This window comes from Mixophyes fleayi, chromosome 12, assembly GCF_038048845.1.
Source record: "Mixophyes fleayi isolate aMixFle1 chromosome 12, aMixFle1.hap1, whole genome shotgun sequence".
Lineage (NCBI taxonomy): Eukaryota > Metazoa > Chordata > Amphibia > Anura > Limnodynastidae > Mixophyes > Mixophyes fleayi.
Genome location: NC_134413.1, coordinates 65,161,077 through 65,171,466, shown reverse-complemented (window position 1 = coordinate 65,171,466; position 10,390 = coordinate 65,161,077).

The following is a 10,390-nucleotide window of genomic DNA, read 5'->3' as shown; positions in this document are numbered from 1 at the left end:
CACACATACATTACTGTGCCCCTTCATCACCATGCTGTGCCCCCTTATGTTTACACTGCACCCTCCATGCTGATTTTCCCCTTCACCTGGGTCCCCATCATCACACTGTGCCATGCTGCCCCCCCCTGACTTCATCACACTGTGCCATCCTGCTCCCCCTCTCCATCACTGTGCAATGCTGCCCCCCCTCTCTTTCATCACTGTGCCACCCTGCCCCCCTCTCTATCACTGTGTCATCCTGCCCCCTCATCCTGCCTTGCCTATCCCACTCACCACCGCCTCTGTGAGGGCCCTCTGGGGACTGCTGGGCCTTTGGTAGTTGTCTAGGTTGCCTAGCGGTAAATCCGAACCTGGTCATACAGCAAAGCACACTATTTTCTCCAGTAAGTATAATAGTCAGTTGAGAATGATATCTAACTAAGTCTATATACTAGTACAATATATATATATATATGCATTAATAACAACCAGTAGCCACTACTCTGTCTAAACTCTCTGACAGATTGAAATAAAACTAATTGATCAACAAACTATTCTAGCTGACTGATCCCTACAGAACGGCTTTAAAATAATCACAACTATTCTATCGGTTTCCCTGTCCTCTTTCACCTTGAACGCTATTTTTAGAGCAGAGCGCTGAAGTTAACATCCTCCCTTCACGCTCTCTGTTCTAAAATGGCACTTGAGATAAAGAGGGAGGGCTATATATATATATATATATATATATATATATATGGAAGATATAAAGTGAAATTGGCGCGTGAAACCAGGTCATGACTCGGTTTCACTTGGAACCCTAAATCTCAGATCTGTCGGATTTCGCCAAATCCAAACCGCTCACCTCTATTAAATACAGCTTCACAATGCTACAACACAAATGAGCAAGTAGATTGGTGTGCTTAAAACAGGTGCTATTTGCAGAAAATCCCACATCTCTTGGGAACATCTCTTCTTTTATCATGGTCTCTTACTGAAAAATTCATGAAAGATAAACTAAATTAGTCTAAATGTAAGGGCCAAACATGGATAGTAAGGGGCATATTCAATTTAAGGGTGTGCACCGGGCACTTTTAGGGTTTTGGGTTTTGGGTTCTGATTAGCTTGCGGTTTTGGGTTCTGATTTGTTTTGCCAAAACACCTGACAAAAGGTTTTGGTTCTGATTTCGGGTTTTTGGTTCTGATTTATATTTAAAAAAGCATAAAAAGCACTAAAATCCAGTTTTCTGTTTTTTTCCACTCCTACGCTATTATTAACCTCAATAACATTCAATAACAATCATTTCCACTAATTTACAGTCTATTCTGAACACCTCACACCTCACAATATTGTTTTTAGTCCAAAACGTTGCACCGAGGTAGCTTTCTGGACTGCGTAGTGGAGTGGGCCCGGTACCCAATTTGGTACCGGGGCCACAATACCTCCTCCAACCATGGTACAGAGCATTCATCATTGAGATCCCATCAAGTATGTAAAAGACAGACAGGGTCGAAGTGTTATTTGTTGACTTTATGAACAAAAAAACTGTCCCTGTTGCAAATCTTCGTGCAATGAAGAGTGACTTTTTCATTTAAAGGCTCAAGCTTTTAAGTGTAGTGTTTATAAGTTATATTATACTTTTGGTTTAATATGTTTAATTTGTTTTAATTTTGTTTTACTTTGTGCTCATGGCAAACGACTGTTAAACGGTCACATAATGCCAAAAAAAGAGTTGCAAGATGGAATTGTCCTTGGGCCCTCCCACCCACCCTGATGTTGTTGAAATAGGACATGCGAACTTTAACAAACCAATCATTTCAGCGACAGGGCCTACCAAACAACTGTGGCTGAAATGATTGGTTTGTTTGGGCCCCCACACCAAAAAAGCTATTCATCTCTCCCTGTACAAACTAAACAGGCTCTACTGAGGCAAGATGTCGTCCTCATCCTCATCCTCTGATTCCTCTCCCCCTACAGTGTGTACTTCCTCCTCCTCACACATTATCAATTCGTCCCCGCTGGACTCCACAACCACAGGTCCCTCTGTACTATCTGGAGGGCAGTGCTGTACTTCATTGAGGAATTGATAATTCATTTTCATGAACATCATTTTTTCAACGTTGTGGGGAAGCAACCTCCTTCGCCGCTCACTGACCAGGTTCCCCGCTGCACTAAAAACTCTTTCCGAGTACACACTGGAGGGGGGACAACTCAGGTAAAATAGAGCCAGTTTGTACAGGGGTTTCCAAACTGCCTTTTTTTCCTGCCAGTAACAATATGGACTGTCTGACATGTCTATTTGGATGGTGTCAGAAAAATAATCCTCCACCATTTTTTGGATTGGGTTTTTGGATTTTACATGCCCTGTACTAGGAGATTGGGCATCGGCCTTGGCAGATGACGTTGATGGCATTTCATCATCTATGTCATCACTAGTGGCAGCAGCTTCAGCATTAGGAGGAAGTAGGTCTTGCTCTTTCCCTACTTTATTCTCCAAATTTTTGTACTCCACTATATGCAGCACTAATGAGTGTACCCCTAAACCACACACACTTTGGAAATGCTTAAAAATTGAACGTAGTAAATACAATATAGATTGCAGTACCTATTCTCTGGAACTGCTTAAAAATTGAACGTAGTAAATGTAATATAGATTGCAGTACCTATTCTCTGGAACTGCTTAAAGAATGAATGTAGTAAATGTAATATAGATTGCAGTACCTATTCTCTGGAAATGCTTAAAGAATGAATATAGTAAATGTAATATAGATTGCAGTACTTACTCTCTTGCACTGCTTAAAAATTGAACGTAGTAAATGTAATATAGATTGCAGTACCTATTCTCTGGAACTGCTTAAAGAATGAACGTAGTAAATGTAATATAGATTGCAGTTCCTATTTTTTGGACTGCTGAAACAGTGAACGTAGTAATATAGATTGCAGTTCCTATTTTTTGGACTGCTTAAACAGTGAACGTAGAAATATAGATTGCAGTTCCTATTTTTTGGACTGCTGAAACCATGAACGTAGTAATATAGATTGCAGTTCCTATTTTTTGGACTGCAGAAACAGTGAATGTAGGTATTGCAGTACTAATATTTCAGGACTGCAATAATATATTGCTCTAGAATTTTTTTATACTTTTTAAATTATTTTTTAATATTTTTTTTTACTTTTTTTTGTATAATTTTATTTTATTTTATTTTTCTATTTTTTTGGGAGTTTTTAATAATTAGACAATTACTATGGACTTAGCACAAAAATGCACAGGACTAAAGCACCACTGGACTCAGTAGGACAGACACTGGCCAAAGCACCACTGGACTCAGCAGGACAGAGCACAGGACAAAAGGACCACTGGACTCAGCAAGGACAGAGCACTGGACACAAGCATAAAGCACAACTGGACTGATCACGCAGGAGTACCACTACCCTACAACCTCCCTCTACCCTGATCACAGCCCAAATGAAAATGGCGGCCGCTAGCGGGGAATTTATGCAATCCGAGTCTCGCGAGATCCGACGCGAGACTTGGACGTCAGAGCCTCAGTTTCATTTTTTTTGGCGCCGGAAATACCCGAACAGTGCTCGGATCCCGTTGGATCCGCACTCTTCGGGTGGGCTCGGATTAGCGGAATCCGAGCCCGCTCATCCTTAATTCAATTAGGTCTAGACATCACGGATACGCGCGGCTGAGCATGTAAAGTGACAATACAGTACCGCAACATTGCGGATTTCCCTTAGCAACCCTTTGGGGTGCGCACGTAAATCCACGATATTGCGATATCGTGCTGTCAGTAGGAGTGCATATGCGCGCTGTTTAGACCTAATTGAATATGCCCCTAAGTATCTAGTGGTCCCAAAGTTTCCAAATATCCCTGTTATATTTCTGAAATAAAATCCTGCGTATAGCTGTTGGATTAGAGTATTGGATGAACAGTGGGTGCATTTGTTACAGTATTCTGCATTTTGTTTTGTACTAATATAGACACTGCAAATATAATACTTACATATGGCTCTACAGTTATCCGATAATATCATCATCATCAGCTATTTATATAGCGCCACTAATTCCGCAGCGTTGTACAGAGAACTCACTCACATCAGTCCCTGCCCCATTGGAGCTTATAATCTAAATTCCCTAACATACACAGACACACACACACAAACACACACACACAGAGACACTAGGGTCTATTTGTTAGCAGCAAATTAACCTACCGGTATGTTTTTGGAGTGTGGGAGGAAACCCACGCAAACACGGGGAGAACATACAAACTCCACACAGATAAGGCAATGGTCGGGAATTGAACTCATGACCCCAGTACTGTGAGGCAGAAGTGCTAACCACTAGGCCACTGTGCTGAATATGTTTTAAATTCTGTACATATTTATCAAATATGGGGTCAAAATAAGTCCTGTTCCATGATTATTTTGCCCTATACAAGATATATATATCAACATAAATTAGTATAGGTGGAGCTGGGCAGAGGAATGTTCTGTAGAATTCTAGAGAGTGTAGTAGGTGACAGAGTGTTACAGTGGTTAGCACTGTTGCCTTGCACTGTTCTGGCCATGAGTTTGACTTTAGGGTACCATCTGTGTGTATCTTATCCTCATGTTTGATGGGTTTCCTTTCCATTCTCAGGTTGCCACCCATGATTCAATGACATACTGATAGATTAATTGGCTTCAGAATGTATTTGTATTTAAACACAAACGCTCTCTCCCAAAAAATAAAATGTAAAATATAAATAAACTAAATGTAATTACTTACCATGTCATGGGGAATGTTGGACTTCTAGTGGGTGGTTTCCATGTCACGCCACCAGAGTGTATGTAAGGGACATGGCTGTCATTTAAGACAGTGCCAGGCTGCTCTCCATCTCTTCCCATCCCTTTCAAATACATGGACAATGGTAGCCAACTGTCCTGATTCTGGTTTGGAGGTCCCAGTTTTTTTCTTAACAAGCAGTATAGTGGGAAGTGGGACTTACCTGAAAACTGTCCTTACCATCAGGACAAAGTCCTGACTGAGCAGGACAGTCACACAAAATTGTTACTACTCCACCAGAATCAGGGCAGTTGGCAGACTATGCTGATATTTCCTACCTGTTCTTGAGGCTATCACTACTTGCTGCTACCCATGTTCCAAGCTTTGTTGCTGCTTTTCTGGATCCTGGAATGTTGGGGCCCTTTTTGGAAAAAAAGGGTAGGTACATAAACTATGCAAAGTTTAGCAGTGAGTGAACCATTTAGGCGACCAAACCCCCAACCAGCCCCAACGTTAAATCAACAGCACCTATGTTTAATAATTAGGCCTCCTTACCTGAAACCAGTGCTGACATTAAATGAATAGCATTCATATTTAATAAATAGACCTATTTCCTCCCTACCAGCTCCAACATTAAATTAATAACATGCACATTTAATAAATAGACCTACTTCCCCCCAATGACCCCAAACATTAAATTAATAGCAATCAGGATTAATAGATAGACCTACCCCCAACATACTCTGACATTAAATGACTGCTACTCACATTTAATAAATACACCCATTTCTCCTCAAACAGCCTCAATATTAAATAATTAGTATCCCATTTAAAAATTAAACATATCCCCCCCACAATTGCCACAATATTAAATAATTAGTATTCATAATTAATAAATAGCCCTACATCTCCCTAAACTCAACCCCACATTATATTAATAGCCCCCAAACCACTGCATCATTATGTAAATAATGCCATCACAGCACCTTGAATTTAATGCTCATTACTATGATCCACTATTGAACGAAATAGTTCTCATCACATGCCAACCACAAATAAATTAATATTTCCCATCCACTACTACATGATTGTAATCCACTCTCATCATTAAATTAATACCCAGCCTCCACCCCTTCTACATTAAGAGCCGTCCCCCCATGCTTACTTTCTACCATCTGGCTCTGCTCACCCCAGGAAACAGGAGGAGAAGGTGAGCGCTAAACGGAGCTTAGCATCCGTGGCAGTGAGTTGGTTGGTCCCAAGGGAGGCACCATCCTGTCAATAAGTATAGGATGGAAGGGGGGTTCTGGGAAACTAAAAACCCCCCCAAAGTGCGCACCTGTTGAATATACTACCTTAGCGCTTAGCAAATGCAATTGCCTAGTTTACCAAAATTTATTACATTTTATCATTGGTTAATTGATAAATTTATTACATTTTATCAATCTCATTAAGCACACACCTACCACCCAAATTTGAGGGTCACACACAAACATGTGATGTTTCCCATTATAATTGTTTGATAATAAACATTTTTACACCTCTTAGGAGGTCATTTCTACTTGTTTACATCATTCAATTGATTTCATGCAAGAATGTAATTCTCTGAGACTTTTTACAGCAACCACATAAACATGCTCTAATAGATTTATATGTTTTGGAAACTGTTTTATGTTTTCTTGTACAAGTATAGCTTGAATGGTTCTTAAATCAAGTCTTAGGGGGGTATTCAATTGTTTGTTTTAACGCGCTAAACCCAAAAAAAACGAGCGCTCTAAAAATATTACCGTTAATACGGTAATTACTCGCTAAATTTCATCTCGCAGCTCCCTCAGCAGCGAGCTGAAATTCAGCCGCTGGCAGCGAGTAAGTACCGTATTAACTGTTTACGCGCGCAAAATTACCGTTTTTTTTTGTTTTAGCGCGTTAAAACAAACAATTGAATACCCCCTTAGGGTCTATTTATCAATGTTTATAAAATTTTGCTGAGCGTAACACTGCCTTGGCGATACTGGACCGAAGCGGTAATGGCTAGCTCGCCACTTTAACGGTTCACGCATGCACATTGGAACAGAAATACTACACTTTTGCTCTCAGATCCACTTAGTGAACAAAAAAATAAAAATACGTAAAAATATTTGAAGAAATAAAAAAAATAAGAATGTATTTTAAAGTTTTGAGAGAATAAAGTATTTTTTTATATGATTTTCTTCTGCTTTCGAGATGATGATAACAGAAAAAGAATTGTAGCGGTATTCGTTCTGCCGCCATCATTAAGTAGGCTTCCCCATGATTGGTGGGGGGGTAACCGCTGGAGACAGCATCACTGTTAGACCCATTTGTTAGGCCCAGACCTAGAGTGTTCCAGAGTGCGCTCGGCTTCCCAAGAGGTGAATACCTCTTATCTGTTTCCCAAACAGAACCCCAACATTCTAGGATCCAGACGAACAGCAAGTGAGTCAATTGTCCCAATTCTGGTGGAACAGTCTAAATTTTGGGAGGCTGTCACATGCTGCCAGGACTTTGTCCCCACTGTAGGGACAGGATTCCCTGTGGATTCTCAGTCAATATACAGACCACTGCAATATAAAATTTATATAGGTGGGTAGTGCTCATATCCTTACATTAGCAAAGGCACGGGGCACACATGGTTGTTGCAAGAATTTTTAACTAAGTACAACAACAGAAAACATCACAAAATTAACATTTTTCTACATTCTAAATTTTAAATTCTGCTTCTATCTTCAAGGACAACCACCTCTGGTCCAAACAAGGACTGGAGTTGCCAATCTCTTTCAGTTCCCTTACAGACAGCGTGCAAAAAGAGCCAAGTGAAAGACGGCACTTGGTATAGCATAGCATATGTCCGAAACAAATAATGAGAAGTGAAAAGAATATAGTGAATTTACCTATAGTGTAAAGGGGAATATAAATACCATAGTGTCTATTACTGACCTCTTTTAAGAACACTATTTTGATCATCACAAATAGAACCTCTATTCCAGACCAACCTTTGGCTATCCTGGTGTTGTGAAACTACAAGCTCCAGCATGCTCTGCCAGCAGAAAGTCAGTCAATAGCTTGCAGGGCATGCTTGGAATTGCAGATATATACATATAGGCCTGATTCATTAAAGAAAATAAGGCAAAAAAATTAGTATGTTTTCTCCTGGATAAACCATGTTGCAATGCAAGGGGTGGAAATTATTTTTTTTATTTGGCACATAAGTTAAATACTGGCTGTTTTTTCATGTAGAACACAAATACTTGATAGCTTTACTTTTACACTGAAATGCAAAGTTGATCTAGGACATGCCCTATCCAACTATAAATCTGCCATTGCATTTTAAATTGAGCTCCCTCTCCAATGCAAGATGCAAAGTTACTCTTTTTTTTTACTTTCCTTAATGAATCAGGACCATTGTATTTTCAGGCAAGGAATACAGAATGGAGTATAGAGCATTTTGTTCTATATGTCATCTATACCCTATGCTGTATTCCTGTGTTTCTCTGAATGTCTAGCCTTGTTTTATTCAATGAGATTAATGATCACTTTTCAAGCCCGGTCTGACAGGCCTGAGTTAATCAGTCCCAATTATTATACTGGCCTCTTATTGATATAAACATATTCATATTCACAGTCAATTAAACCTGTTTGTCAGCCATGATTTAATCTCACTAACGTGGTTCTTTTTTTGCTGTGGAAGAAACTCAAATGAAATATTCAATAATAACCACAAGATGGCAGTGTCTCATTACTTTTCTTATGATACATACTCTCAACAACAAAATTAAATTGACCATTTGTTAGCATATTGTGAGTAAGGTTGCTTTGTATTTTGGAAGCAGTATTTTAGGTATTGGTACAAAGTATCACATATCTGCTATCTATGGGATCTGATCTTTGCTAGCAAAATAACTGTTTGCAAAGCTAATAACACTCTAGAAAGCTACATTTGAAATTTTCACCTGGCATATGGAAGAAGCTGCTAAAATCTAGGTCCATTGAAATGAATGTAAAATGTTGTAGTCTGACACACACAAGCTATGATAAAGATTAAAGAATGACATTCCTTATGATAAGCCCTATTGCAGGCAAAAATATTTTTTTTTCTGCTTTGCCCATTATATATAAGAGATGACTGCTAGCGGCAACATCCTCATTGCTGGCGATAACTCCACCCGCGGTAAGTACCTTGGAATGAGAATTATTATTTATCAAGTACTTCTGCTGTTAACGCTAAAATGTTAGGATTGTGTTAATGAAAGAGAAAGTGGAAAAAATAATATATTGGGGAAATTAATAATTTTTTTCAGGCTGTAAGTTTTTAAAGGTAGTGGGGCTACATATAATATAACAAATATACAATCAAAAGAAAAACAATACAGTTGAAATCAAAGTTCATATCATGTCAACAGTTAAAATGTCAACTCTATACCATAAGGTCAACAGTCAAAACATCTACATGTTCATAAGTTTGACACAGTTAAAAGGTTGACTTGTGAAAATGTAGATTGGGTTGTAGATTCAACAGTCAAAATGTCAGCATAAAGCACTATATTTAATAGAGATGAGCAATTTGGATTATGTGAGATCCGACAAAACTCGACGTTGGGGGTCAGAGTGACTCGGTTTATCCTACCAAACTCGGATGTCAAAATGGGGCCAAAAGTCATTTTTATGATTTTTTGTGTGCAAAACTATCATGAGTTTTGGATTGCCATCTCTTATAAATATAGTCTGCCCTCGTTCTCTCTAATGCCGTTGTAGAACAGACAGCGTGTAGGGAGGAGGTTAGCTGCAGTGCTCTGCTCATAAAATAGTGTTAAGGGTGAACCAGGGACATAGGAAAGCAATAGAATCCTGTCCTTATTGTAAAGCAGTTCTGTAGAGAACAGTCAGGAACAATAGTTTGCTGATCAATTGCTTTTAGTTTCAATCTTAATACACTTTACACAGACAAGTGGCTACTGGTTGGCGTTAATGCATTGCATTGCGTATATCTAATAGTACTAGACAGCATATACAGACTGAGTTAGATAGATATCATTCTGAACTGATTAGTGTATTCTTGGAGAAAAACAGTACTTTTGCTGTCAGACTATTAGCAGCAGAATCCAAAAAACTAACAGATTTTTTTCTTTTAAAAGTGAAAGTTTTTATGGTGAAAGTTATCTTGTGTGGGGCAGGGACAGGTAAAATGATTTTGCAAAAACTTGGTGCTTGCATGTGAGATTCAACAGCAGTTTCACCCTACCCAAGAAAAAGGCTATATATTCAAAGCTTTTCTATGTTTTAATACTTTAATATTTTCAGTGAATTCTATATTTAAAGAAGGCTGTTTGTGAGGGTTAGCATGCAACTGGACCCCCACAAAAAACGCTATATATTCTAATCTGTTCTATTTTTTAATACTTGTCTATTTCGGAAGGGTCAGTCAGTGAAATCTATATTTAAAGAAGGCTGTTTGTGAGGGTCAGCACACAGCTGGACCCCCCCCAAAAATGCTATATATTCTAATCTTTTCTATTTTTCAATCTATTCCATTCTATCTAATTTGCTGTCGCCAGAGCCGTAACTTAGAATTCTAGCAACCCTGGGCGAGAAAGACAAATGCCGCCCCCCTAGCCCTCAATTTT